Raw genomic sequence first — 14,321 nt, 5'->3', positions numbered from 1 at the left:
AACCGCATTGAAGTATGACCGATAGTTCTCGAGATAATCACGTACACAATACAAACATACCGGTCAAAGTAAGAATCTCCTTTATTTTCTTATTTACGTACTTATTTATTTTGAAGTCGGTTAAAAACAGCTATTGCGGTCTACGGAGGAGAAATGTGGCCAAAAGCGAGCCTTGTTAGAGGTTCTTGGTTGACTTGAAAAAAAAAAAAAAAAAAAAAAAAAAGCAGTTCAGAATAAGGAATTTACTTCAACACAACAAAAATGCGTCGTGGATGAGCATGACGCAAACATTACGTCAAGGAGTGTGCGGAGGAGGATATTTTAAGGTGGCTGGAAGGCACGGCAGTCTCGTAGGGAACATAAACTTATCCCAGCTATGACGAGGGAACAGCTTTATTGTGTTACTAGTAGCCTATCGTTACGAGACTAGAGCATTCAACAATGGAGGAAGGTAAACAAATATAGTACATTCATTTCAAAATTAATATACAATTTTGTAATTAAAAAATTCAGAAGTTATTCTTTGGAGATGTATTTCAGATAATACTTTGTTTTTGTTTTATTCCCCAAATACATAGAATATATTTTCTGAAGTTGTGTTAAGTAATAGTACTGTCATTTATACGGAAGAAAACAAACCATACTGTGTAAGACGAACTTCAACACAAGCATTGACTAAAAGAATGCATCGTAAGTGCAGCAAAGTAAAATATGCTACTAAAGTGAATATTAGAAATGCTATTTTGGCGTATGGACTAGGCTAAATCGATTTTGTAGAAAGAAATATAATCGTTTAAATATATAAAGTAATCATCAGAGTCTGTATGATGCCAACAATGAATGAGTGATTCCATCTGGTGATGAAATATTTACCAGTATGCAAGACAGGACACCTTGTTGTCGATCAAAATCTGTAACCAGGGACCAACCAATATACTATCAGTTTAACTGAAGGAAAATCTGATCGTGATGTCAGAACTGAAGGAAAAACTGTGCGAACCAAAGGAATTCGTTCTGTTTAGTCAGTTCTTCATGCGGGTATTTGGACTAAAGAAATGTTATTTTGGACTGAACAAACGAACCGTCTTTTGCTAGGATAAATATCTTATTAACTGAAGGAAATATAGTTGTCTCAGTTCAGGTCCTGTCATCATGGCAGCTAGTAAAAGTGAGGCATTGTTGGCTCTTATTGAAGCCTACCGTGTGCATCCCGAACTTTGGAACATGCAACATGTGCATAATGCGAATAGGTATAAAAGAGGGGAGGTGTATGATATGTTACAAAATTAAAAGAGCTGGAACTTCAGGCGACACGCGATACTGTTATTTAAAAAATAAACAACCTACGGTAGGCATTTAGGAAGGAACTGCGGAAAATGGACGAATCCAAGAAATCGAGGACTGAAGGTGAGGAAGTGTACCGGTACGTTCCAAAGCTTTGGTATTTCAAGGAACTTGAACTACACTCTACTGAACATCTGATGAAACTGAAGTAACTGAACTTGAAGGAACTGAAAAACTGAATAGTATTAACTGACGGTACTCCGCACACTATCAGTTCAGTTCATCGTACGATCGGTTAATTCAGTTTCTAGCTAAGTTAGACTGATCAGTTAAAACTGATAATGTATTGGTCCTATAAGAGACTTGTTTTGAGGTCTTCTTTGACTCCAACAACAGAGCTATATCGTTCCTACATGAACACTAACGACCGAGAAATAGTCCGGACATGTACATTCTCTAATCTTTGTGGTAGTACTGCCATCAATATCAAAGCTATCAAAGCTACATTAATAAAACACAGAGGAACTGCATAATTTATACCGTTTCTTCTAACATTGCTATTGTAATTGAGTCTAGAAGGCTGAGGAGCGCAGATCATGTAGACAGAATGAAAGTAGAAATACTTTCAAAAGTTTAACTGGAAACCCGTTTGGAAAAAGACCGTTAATAAGACCTAGGTACAGATCAGAGGATGATATTAAGATGGTTTTCGCAGAAGTAGGAACACAAAGTAGAAGCTGGATCCAGTTGGCTAAGGAGAGAAGTCAGTAGAGAGCTTTTGTGTAAACATTGCGTTGAACTTCCAGGTTCCATAGACCATAGAAGTTTTAGTAGTTAGTTCATCTTCACCATTTAGAGACAGGACATTATAAATTTATGCAAAAGATGATTTTAAGAAGAAGCCCTAATTGTAGATAAGGGGTGGGTTTTACTAAACGTACAAAATATATTATTTTATCAATTGAATGAATAACTAATCCTATGTGTATTTTTATTTAGAGAAACAAAATTTTGGTTTTAAAAATATGGCTCAGGTGACAATTTTACCAATAACTTGTCCACGTATACAAGGCTATATTGTGTTTCACGACTCAGCAGCGATAATATTTCTGGTGTATCAAAAGTCTGGGATCAAGGCCAACTCCATTATACCTAAGTAAGTACAGATACTAATACAGTGAAACCTCTCGAAAACGGACAGCCGTGGGGAATCAATAGTTGTCAGCTATAGAGAGGTGTCCGCCTTAGAGAGGTTTTGATATTTTCTTACGTAAATTAGTAAAGGTGATATGCAATTAGTAACAATATTTTTGGATGAATCATGTATTCACGAATATTACCAAAATGTTACTGTACCTGTGTTGTCTTCTGCTGTCCAGTACTCTATGTTCGAGGCACAAGATGGAAATAAAATGTTATAGTTCTCTGCACTTTACACTTACGTTTTCAGCATGTCGCTTTAATTCGTGGGCTAATTGCAGTCCAGTAGTGTCTTTTTTGTGACAATATGCGTACCCGCCGGCAAAAACCTACCGAACTTGTCTTCTGCTTGGTTAGAGACTTCAGCAGGACAGTAGAATAACGTGTTATTCCAAACGGCGGGCAACTGTCAATCACTTTTGTGTCTAAAACAGCTTGGGTGGGAGTGGAATGCAAGCAAAGGACATGAGAGTGTTGTTAAACAGAGATTCTTCGTCTGGATTGCTGAGTAGACAGTTGAGGAGACAAAATGTTACAATGCTATCTTGGTGACACATGTATGAATTACTAAAAATGTATTTTTACAATATTTTTCAACTTATTTATAGAGAAAGTGTCCGTAATACGGAGGTAAATAATACCTAAAGAGGATAGAAAAGACTGTCCGTGTCCGTACTAGAGAGTGTTCGCTTTAGAGAGGTTTGCCAATATGTTTTATCCTATTACAGTGTTTGGGAATTACAAAATATGTCCGTTACGGGAGGTGTCCGCTTTATAGAGGTGTCCGTTAGTAGAGGTTTCACTGTAAATGGAAAGAGAGGAATTTTGTTGGATGGAAATAGGTGGGTTTTACTTTAAAGTGGTGGAGGTTTTCCAATGGCACAAATCGATTCGATCCACGTTGGTTATGTGCCCTATGTTAAATGTAAACGCTGCATTGTCAATTCAGAAGGTTGTTCCTTTAAGCCACTACAGCTTGTTAAGAAAAGGATTCGAAGTGTTCTAGGTTCCCTCACACAACAATGTTTACGTTTCCCGTATCGTTTGCGTGCATTTACATTCCATTCGAACAGCGTGCTGTACTACAAACATTTCTTTCTCATTTAATATTGGGCGCCTTATTAGTGTCTAGACCAAACAGCTATTGCGATTCGAAAAAAAATCGCCATTGGATTCAAAGCAAACTATTTCTAATAACTTTCCTCTATTTTTTATTTGTATCTTTACTCATATGGTGCTTGTTGCGGAATCTGGAAAGAAAATTAATAAAATGTTAGAAAACTTGACGAAGGACGAAGAATATGGGATGAAAATAAATGTTAGAAAGACAAAAGCCGTGGTTATAGGAATGTACCGGTTGATGTTAAATGTAGAAGTAGGAGCGGAGAAAGTAGAACAGGTGTCTAGTTTTCAATAACTGGGTAGTATTATTAGTGATGATACGAAGTGTGAACGTGAAATAAAAGCAAGAATAGAAATGACGAAAGAAGCCTTTAGGACGAAGAAAATATTATTCTGTGGGACTTGGAATAAAGAATTGAGAAAAACATAAAGTGCTTCTTGTGGAAAGTACTGTATGGGTCAGAAACATGGACATTACGCAAAAATGATCGAAATCAACTGGAAGCATTCGAAATGCGGGTGGGGAGAAGAATGAAGAAAATTAGCTGAGTCGAGCGGAAAACGAATGAGAGGGTTTTCCCGCGAATCGGACAAAGCGGACATCTCCCGCGAATGATAGGGGAGAAAAGAACAATTTTGAATATTATTAAGAAGAGGAAGAGAAACTGGTTGGGATGTTGGCTAAGAAGGAACTGTATCATGAGGGACCTACTAGAGGGTATGGTGGCAGCAAGGAGGTAGAGAAGGAGGAGACTAAATAAATGAACGATATCAAAACAGAAAAAATCGTACGTGAAGACGAAGAGGTTAGCGGAAGACCATGTAGCATGGAAGCTTTTTAGTTGTGGCAAGTGACCTGGCAGTAATGGCAGAATACCTATGATGATGATGACGATGATTACTTACATCGGAGTTGGCTATTAGCCCCGGACTTTTCTTACACCCGGTTTACGAAAAGACATTCCTTTTCGTTATTTTTTTTTAAATTTATCTCCCGCGATTATGCACCGAGGCTAAGAGAGACAATGATGGTGAGATGTATGATACCAGTGGGATGAAGTAAGAGAATGAAACGAAAGAATCCCGAGAAAACCCACCCACATGGTATTTGTCCACCGCAAAGTTCACTTGGCGCGTGCTGAGATCAAACAAGGGACCCCACGCACCAGAAGTAAACGCTCTACCCCATAGCCACTGCAATTCGGTTCCCAACTTACATTTTAGGTTGGGATCTGAACCACCGCAGTATATAAGATGATCATTTATCGGAAAACAAACTCAGAATATCGTGAACCGAAAACACGCATCTTAATCACTATACCTGCGAAGAAGGCTGTTTTAAAGGTTTATATATCATTTATAAGTTCGCTCCCATAGTACGTAATAAATTTCCAAACTTGACTGTGCTTTATTCAGTATAGCTACTCATGTAACTTATCTGTGTGACCAAATTAACTGGTACCTTAGTTCCTCTGGTGAGAAAATATCATAGTGACATGATTGGTGATGTTGAAAATCGGTCAAAGAACTGATTCCGCAGCATCAATCGGGCGGAGAATTGAGCGTCCTTCTGTTCTCCTCTTCTTTGTCGGATGAATGCCCTTTTCAAATTGGCTTCCAATGTACATCGATTGGGAATTCCATCAAAATGTCAAACTTCTATCGTCCGCATCTGTTGGCAATTCCTCACTCAGCAGCAGATTCTACAATCGCCATACGCAGTGGACACTGTCATACTAGTGCATTTTTTTTTCAAGAGTTCAGATTTAATCCTCAAAAACTATGCACAAAATTTGAATAAAGGTAACTGAAAATACGAGACGTAAAATGCATGAATAGGAACCTGGAAAGGCCGACATATGAACAATGTTGCTGAGTAAAATTAGCCTTTTACTTTTTAATCTAATGACATGATATATCAAAATGTAACATGAAAATAGTGCGTAAAAAGTGAAATATGATAATGTGTAACTATATCAAATTAAGCAACTTATGGTTGTGTTGAAACATACATAGTAAAAACTATGATAATAATTCAATGCAGTGGCTTTGTGTCAACCCGAGTTGTGTTAAATTTTAACATGTGTCTGATGCTATGTCAATTCGATCGCACTTTAAAGCAATGTTAAAAGAGTAGTCGCTAAATCAACCATATAACATGGTGAGGATTAATTTTAGCAATACACCTTTGGTGTTGATTTATATACAGTTGCCAAACAACTACTTATATATATAGCCCCTCCCAGGATATGATCAAGAGAAGGGCTAAAACATATATTGCCGTTTTATCCAGTGTAAAGCAGGATTGAAGTCCATTTTATCCAGTGTATACCTGAGCGTCAAGGGGGGCTATAGCCCCTATAGACCCCCTTGGATCCGCCACTATATATATATATATATATATATATATATATATATATATATATATATATATATATATATATATATATATATATATATAATTTCCTACTAAACAGACATTATCCTTCTGACGGGGCATAAATTATTGATAGGTGGTTACGAGAAATGAAATATAGTCGGCAACGAAGAGGTACATGGTAAACGTATGACCAAAGAAGACAGCACTTCTACTCATGTAAAACTGTCCTAAAATTCATACAATGATAAGAGTATTTTCGTGAAAGATTGTAGTAAATGCAATACGTTACTTGATATTAATATCCAATACACTGCGTAAAGCTTTTATCATAGCAAAAAATAGAGGTACAAATTTGCAATATCAGTTACTAGATAGTTATGATATTCTTGGAAGATAATGTACACATTAAAATTACGGTATAGGTGAATCTATCGAATACACAGGAATTTGAGGTGGCTGTGATATATTTGCTAAGTCATTGTTCTTAGCAAATAAAAAGTTTCCTTGACTGTTGACTGTGGCCGAAGGATTCAATTATTAATATTTGTATCGCAATGCCTATAGCGTTCAGCATACTAGCTGGGGTGTTACTAACAATATATGGTACATACAGAAAGATTTTCATGGCGCTGTTCTTGTTTACTCGTTCCTTCATTCAATCACTCTAGTTCTGTAGCACCTCTCGATATCTTCTCTGTGTCAAGTCGGTAATATCAGACCTGTATTAACCGCAACACCGGACCCTTAGTGTTGAAAAAACATGCTAAAGTAGTAGTCATGTGGAACCACTGGCCTGTCTTAACCGTCACACCGGACCCTTGGTGTTGAAAAAACACGCTAAAGTAGTAGTCGTGCTGGCATCACTAGTTTTTTAAAATCTAGTTGTTTTAACAACAACATTTTGCTATGTACGGCAAATTCTCACGAATATGTCTATGATTATTTTTTCTATGCCTAATTAACCATTCAGTCTATAAGTTCTCCTTTTAACGAGAATTCTACAGTACAGGGTGTCCGGAATGGGACTGGCAGTTTTTAAAAGGGTATAGTTTTAATATGGTCAGAGATACAGAATTAAAAAAAAAAAAAAACATGCATTTTAAAGGAGCACTCAAAAAGTTTATTTGGTCTCACTTACAAGTCATTCTAACACAGTGTAACTCCACGTGAGCTCCATTTGTAACTCTTACAATATCTAGCCTGAACTCAATCTCTCTCCACTTATTCTGTAACATTTCAGGTGTTACTGAAGCAATCGCATTCCTAATACGGTTCTTCAGTTCATCAAGGTTACACACCTTTTCACCAGAATACACAAGGTCTTTTACATACCCCACAGGAAGAAGTCCAGGGGGGTAACATCAGGAGAGCGGGGAGGCCACCTAATTGTCCCATCATGGCCTATCCGGCCAGGAAATTCTGTATCACGGCACTCCCTCACTTGTAGGCTCCAATGTGGTGGAGCATCATCCAATTGTAATATCACTTGAGGTTGCAAATGTTGTGACTGGGAAACAGCAAAGTATTGAAGCATGTCTAGGAACATATTTCCTGTTATGATTTCCTCTATGAAAAAGAAGGCGCTTATAACTGCATTATGTGTTAAAGCACACCAAACATTCAATTTGGGACAGTCTCTAGAATGTTCTATGTACGCATGCGGATTATTACCATACAAACTAACAAACAAAGAGAGTATGAATCAATAGATCTCATTAAACTGAACAGAATGATATAGGTATGGAGTATATCCTCGTGTGTAGTTTTCTACAAAATTGAAAAAAGCGAAACCACACCAAGTTAAAACTGATAGTGAAGTATATTTCCATCAACCTTCTCCTTATGACAATAGCAAGACTATCATACAAAGTCTAAATGATGAGTATACCCCTCTTTAAATATGATATTCTCCAAAGATGACGCATAGCCTACGGTGGCCGGAACCGATTCCTCGTGGAACCGGTTTTCGGCTCTAAACAGATCCGGTTCCGGAACCGGGTTTTCGGATCCAAGCTTGGAACGGTTCTAAAAACCGGATCTCCGCCGGAACCGGAACTTTGTGGCCGTCCCTACGCTAAACCCGAGCTGCTGGCAGGCTGTGAACAGTGTTCTAGATAAAATGGTGGAAGCGACAGGCAGGCGGCCAGTCGGCGGCCGCTTGTCTCATTTGACTAAACAAACTGGGTAACTGGCAAACTCATTTGACTAAACACCCACAGGTGGACCACAAATTTTTTTCTTCGTGATACAAGTGGGTCTGGACGGGGAGGGCTCAAGCACGTGGTCCTCTTTGCAGTGTTTGATCTTGTTCTGGAACCGGTTCTAAAACGATCTCGAAGAGCTGGATCCTCGCGGAACCGGAAGTTTGTGACCATCTCTAGCATAGATTCATATGAGTCGATAATCCACATAGAACTGAACAGAGTGAGATGATTTACGGTGAATTCTCATGAGTAGTTTTCGAAAAGATCGAGAAAAATTAATTTTAATAACACCAGAGAGCATGTCGTTCATTGCCAATAATAATAAAAGCAATCATACCGAATACCCCTAAAACCTTCTAAATCAACATACATTTGTACACTTTCTCAATAAAACTATACTTGTATCACAGCGAAATGATTCATGTATCATGAAAATTTGATCTTACATTTCATCTTTTTTCTCTCTTATAAAAACAATCTAGTTGTATTTTTTTTTAAAATGTAAGTGGAAGTATTTTACAATTATCATCTTTTTGGGTGCAGAATAATACCACATCGACGTACTGGATTTTAGTATTGGATCCTTCCCAAGAAAAAACTTCTGGATGAATGCCTGACCACGACTCCCACTTGCCCCTTTTCAGGACGTCTAATGATCAATGTGTAGCTGCCTTATACATAAAGGGAAGTTGAGGATCATACTTTAGTACTTACAGTCTCATGTGAATGATGAGCAACAACAGTGGCGAATCTAGCCGGGGGCTCGTAGGGCCTAGGCCCACAGTTTCTTAATGACGAAATAATTTAAGCTATTATTTATATATTTTTGGAAGTTTGTCGTAATCGCGTTATATACCTGGACCACATGGGCGCCCGAAGAAAAATTTCTAGGGGCTCAAATCCTTGGTGGCTATATTACGTTTGGTATTTTTTATTTGTATTAAGGAAATCTTTAAGATCTTTAATACATTTTCGGGGGTCAGGTGTCTCAGGCCCCTCCTGCTCTCTCCTTTGGGCGCCCATGCTGGACCATAGTCTGGATTCCGGCTGCCCCCCAGTTTTCACCGTCTAGATCCGCATCTGACCAACAAATCTAAAGGCAAATTATTTCAAACCAGAACAGATACCAGCGTTTTCTCATACAGAACCAAGATACGAAGGAATGGTGAGAGTAAAGCCGGAAGCAAGGTTACCAGAAGGGGGAAGAGTGTTAGAGATCAAAAAAGGCGCGCTGTGCATAAATGTCGTGCGTGACAAAAATAGAAAACTCTGTAGTTGCGCGTGACTCCCAGTAGCCATTAATATAACAGCATCTTTAATCGTTGGAGGCATCTGTATGGAAGCGACATATACTTAACTGTGTACACACGAATGAATGTAGAAAAAGAAGAATGAAAGAGTGGCATTGAGAAGATTATCTATAGAGTAAAGAATAATGTTTAGCTCTTCAGTCTATGAAGATGACTCGTGTGGGGTGCAGCAAGTGCTCCGTGTATAGTTTCGTCATCAAGTCTCTGACACATAAAAGTTTGTAGACAGGTGAGTAAATATTGTTTGCGGAGAGATGACAGGGCATGAGAGTAGAGTTACGATAAGGGAAAGGACATATTTTGGTTTCACATAAAAAATATTATTCCACAAATTTCTGAATGGCATAGTGAGAAAATATAATGCATACATAGACTTGCCAGACAATCTGGTTTGACCGGGACAGTCCCGGTTTTGAAGGGTCGTTGTGGTGTCCCGGCCGGTTTCGTGTTTGGTCCCGGTCAGACGGAAAAATTTAGTTTCAAGTCGCAAACTTATTTAACAACTTCTATAGCGCTTTTACCATTGAGAAATTTAATGGAAAACGTCAACAATAAAGGGACTAATGCTCTGGAAAATGAAATTTGCAATAATTTGCTGTGAATTCTCTGATAAAATGAAGAAAAATAAGTGCTTTTTGAGAAAGTTTCTTTCAGGTGAAAAGCATAAGCCTGAATAATGTGTAGTAGTTTCTTCTTTCCTCTTCGTTTTGCGGATATTAAGCGAGCTAGATGTTAAATTTTGTTTTGCTGAAGTCGTTTTCTTTAATGCATATATTTGAGTAGAAAAAAAGGTTTGAGAAAAATTGAACTGCTTGAGAAATTAGAACACCAAATTTGAGGCTAAAATACCTTAGATTGATTTCTGCAATATTATTATTATTATTATTATTATTATTATTATTATTATTATTATTATTATTATTATTATTATTATTATTATTATATAAGAATTAAGCGTTATTGTTTCTCTAAAAATTTGTTAAATTTTTACTTTCATGTAATACAGTGGGGCACCAGGTCCCAATCCCCCAAAACTTCCTAATTCAACATACATTTGTTCACTTTTCCAATAAAACTGTACTTGTTTAACAGGGAAATGATTAACGTAGCATGAAAATTCAATCTTACACTTCGTTTGTACTTTTTCTCTTATGACAACAATTTAGGTCTATCTTTTCTTCTGAAAATATTGGTGGAAGTATTTTACAATTACAGTAGGAAGTCGAAAATCCGAACTAATTGGGGCCACAGGCAGTTCAGATTTTCAAATTGTCCGGATTTTCGAAAATTACCAAGAAAAGGCAATTAACGCTTAAATATACTGTACGGTATGCTCTTTTATCGATACAGCGGCTATACAGTACATATAGTAATTACAATACCGTACGTAAGGCTGCTTACATTTAATGTTTCTAAAGAACCCGCTCGTACACTAAATTACACTATTCTTGTAACTCACACTTAAAACTTAACTTGTATAGGCCTAAGCGAAAATAAAAATAAAAATATGTATGACAAACAATTACATATGAATAAGCTTTTGTAGAAAGACTGATTTCACACAAAGAAAATCGAATTAGTGTACTGTCATTAGCTTCTAGAGACCGCGTTCGGATTTTTGACGTTCCGATTATCGGCGTCCTACTGTAATTACCATCTTTCCGTGTGAATAATAAAATCCGTTCAATACCACATAAATATAGTGAATTATAGTATTGGAGTCCCCTTCCCCCCAAAAGCTTGGACACCTCTCAACAAAAATTTCTGGGTGTGCACCTGATGTAACATATGTGTAGACAAAATCACAAACGCTAACACTACAACTTTATAATAACAAAAATTCCTTCTTTCACATAAATGTGCCTTTAAACAGTTTAACTTTTCACAATCCAAAATTGCAATTCCGTAAAAACTAAAAGCACAATGTTACACGTAAACATTATATCAAATAGTTATCATATAAACTAACACCTTAATTTTTAATATAAAAACCTACAGTGAAAAAACTTTCATCAAATATAAAGGCTATATTAAAAGGTACGGGCCGTCGCACTAAACTTTCTCGCACCAATTTCTTAAGCTAAATCACGTTGAACTACACTTATTAATGTTTTCTTGTAAAATAAGAACAAAGTTATAAGGCGTTTTTGGAAAACTTTGCTCAAAGAAAACACCCTGACAAGTAAACTACCCCTTGTTGATTTTTCCTATGAATTTTTATGCCATATATTCTTATTATTAATGAAATATATATTTATAAAAATAATGATAAAATTTCATGGGTCTTATTTTACAAAACTGAAAAACAAACAAACAACAAAAAAAGAAACAACTCACCCTTGCCGATATTTTCATTAGAAATAATTTACGCAATATTATATAGGCAAGAATATTAATGAAATATTTATTTATGAAATACGAACGAAATTGCCTGAGTCGTTTTTGAAATATAGTCTGAAAAGAAACACATCTCCTAGAGCTATTAATGAAACAGGAAAAAAATCGTCTGAATTGTTTTTGAGAAAATATCACGCCAAGAACGAACTACTTCTCGTATAATTTTTCAGGACAAATGACTTATTCCAGTAGTTCTCAAACTTTCAGATAACGCGAACCTCCTGTTCATTCGGTCCTGAAAGTGATCTGCGGGCCCCCTTGCAATGCTATCTTAAATTTCACATGGTACTGAAAAATGTACTAATTAGAATTTTTTTTAAAAATATATATATTATTGTTTCAACAGTTGTTGTTACTTTTGCTGGAAAGGAAATGATTGTGTGTGTGAGTCACCAATGTTATCTGTGTATGTATTTTGGTATTTTTTTTAATCTTTTTACAAATTGATTGAAGCAAAGCAACGTTATTTCTTTGTTGTGACCTATCTTCCAAGACAATTTCACATTAACTGCACGCAATTTGAGTCAAGAGTTACTGGCAATGGCGGATCTAAGAACATATTCTGCGAAACGTTTCTCATAGTTTTTCTTTAAATCTCAGAACTGGGGGGAGTTTTGATGTTTATAACCATAGGAATGACTAATATTTAATATATATATATATATATATATATATATATATATATATATATATATATATATATATATATATATATATATATATATATATATATATATATATATATATTTCGAATTGGTGGTAGTGGTGGGAGCTTTCCGCCACTTGAAGATGAAATCATGAAATTCCGAGGCGTCATGTAGTTAACACACAACTGCTTTTGAAAAACAACTGCTTCTAACAAAGAAGAAACTTCTGTAACATGAAGTAGTCCTATATAACAGTTGACCGACTTCAGAGCAGAAATTTGGCAAAATAGGAAAACATTTAAATTTACAAAGTAATTTCTAATTTCTTTCTTTTTAGTAACTGAAAAAATTACTTCGTGTAAACTAGCTGTGAGTTCCATTTTATTACAACACATTTCAATTGTTAGACGTCGCGGACCCCACTTTGAGAACTACTGACTTATTGCATATTATCCACTTATTAATACACTAATTATTTATGAAATATGAATAAAATTGTCTGAGTTTTTTCTAAGAAAATCGTTCGAAAAATCTCATTCCCAAGAATAAATTACTTCTCGTAGATTTTTGAGGACAAATGAATAGGTTATTAACGATATACTTATTTGTGTAATATGATCAAAATGACTTGAAACGTTTTTAAGAAAAAACGACCGAAAAAACTCATCCTTAACAGTAAACTACCCCTTCTCGATTTTCTCCAGAGAAATTACTTACACTACAATGTGCAGTTGTTACTGAAAACTTGATTTGTGAAATACAAAGAAAATCGTTATAGGCGTTTTCGAGAAAAAAAGAAATATTTTTTCCACTCTTCAGTAGAAAATTATAAAGAAAAGAAACTCTCTGGAGAATCACACGGAAAGCTTAAGTTTAAAATTCGATTGAAATATTGAACGGTATACACTCTAGACGGGTGTACATGAGGACGAACGAATGGAATAGTATCAAAAAATCACTTCATGTAATTTATGAGTCATGAAATGTGTAAATCCGCTGAAATCTCGAATTGGATTTTTTCACGATCAAGATTCTTTCTTCTCTTCTTTCATCGCCCGTAAGTAAAAATGGATGTCTAAATATCTATATGTATGTATGTTCCAGCATAAATCTGGAATGTCAGAAGCAATTTTAACCAAACTTGGTACACATATAATATATAGTCTGAAAAACAGTAGGTCTATTTCCGCCCCCTGGCGTCCCGAGTTGGAGAATGGGAGAAGTAACAAAATAATGATCGAAAACTACCGACATTAATATTGAATTCACAGTTCCCAGGATTGGTGAGATGAATTGTGACACCTTCGATGCCTTAAGTTTTCCATTAGCACCCGTGGAATTAAAAATGGTGACATGTAAAAGAAAAAATCGAAAACGAACAATATTAGTACCAAATCAATAGTTTTTTGTGTTGCTAAGTTAATTTGTGGCAGTCCCGATATCGTTTAAGTCCAAGTTCAGCTTCCATTAGCACCTTGCAGAGGGGGAGAAATTGCGACAATGAAAAATATTCGAAAACAACTGCTATTGGTGTCGAATCATAGCTTTTGGGATCCTGAGTTGATTGGTGATGTTCCGGTGGCCTTTAAGTCCCTGTTCAGCTTCCAATGGGGTAAGACCCCCTAGCACTCATAGGGAGAGTGGGTGGGGTGACATATCAATAATTAAAATTGATCAATATTAATGTTCAATCCGTAATTTTGGGGTTACTGAGGTGAATCGTGACCATCTCCATGTTATTTAAGTTCACATTCAGCTCCTACATCACCCCTGGAGG

General features: G+C 36.3%; 1 protein-coding gene across 3 annotated transcripts in view; it reads left to right on the top strand.

The window, feature by feature from the left end:
• Gyc88E (Guanylyl cyclase at 88E) overlaps window positions 1–14,321 on the top strand; it is a 227,035-nt gene that overhangs the window by 55,364 nt on the left and 157,350 nt on the right. Inside the window, exon 1 of one of the 3 annotated variants that reach the window (XM_081738808.1) lies at window positions 9,594–9,729. The exons of the other annotated variants lie outside the window; for them this stretch is intronic. The gene's annotated coding sequence lies outside the window, so the exon portion shown is untranslated. Of the gene's footprint in view, window positions 1–9,593; window positions 9,730–14,321 lie in introns of those variants that run through there. 3 annotated transcript variants of the gene reach the window in all.

Source organism: Thermobia domestica, chromosome 14 (assembly GCF_964235325.1).
Source record: "Thermobia domestica chromosome 14, izTheDome1.hap1.1, whole genome shotgun sequence".
In the NCBI taxonomy this organism is placed as follows: Eukaryota; Metazoa; Arthropoda; class Insecta; order Zygentoma; family Lepismatidae; genus Thermobia; species Thermobia domestica.
Note: the sequence above shows the minus strand (reverse complement) of the source record. Positions and strands in the feature narration are given on the sequence as shown.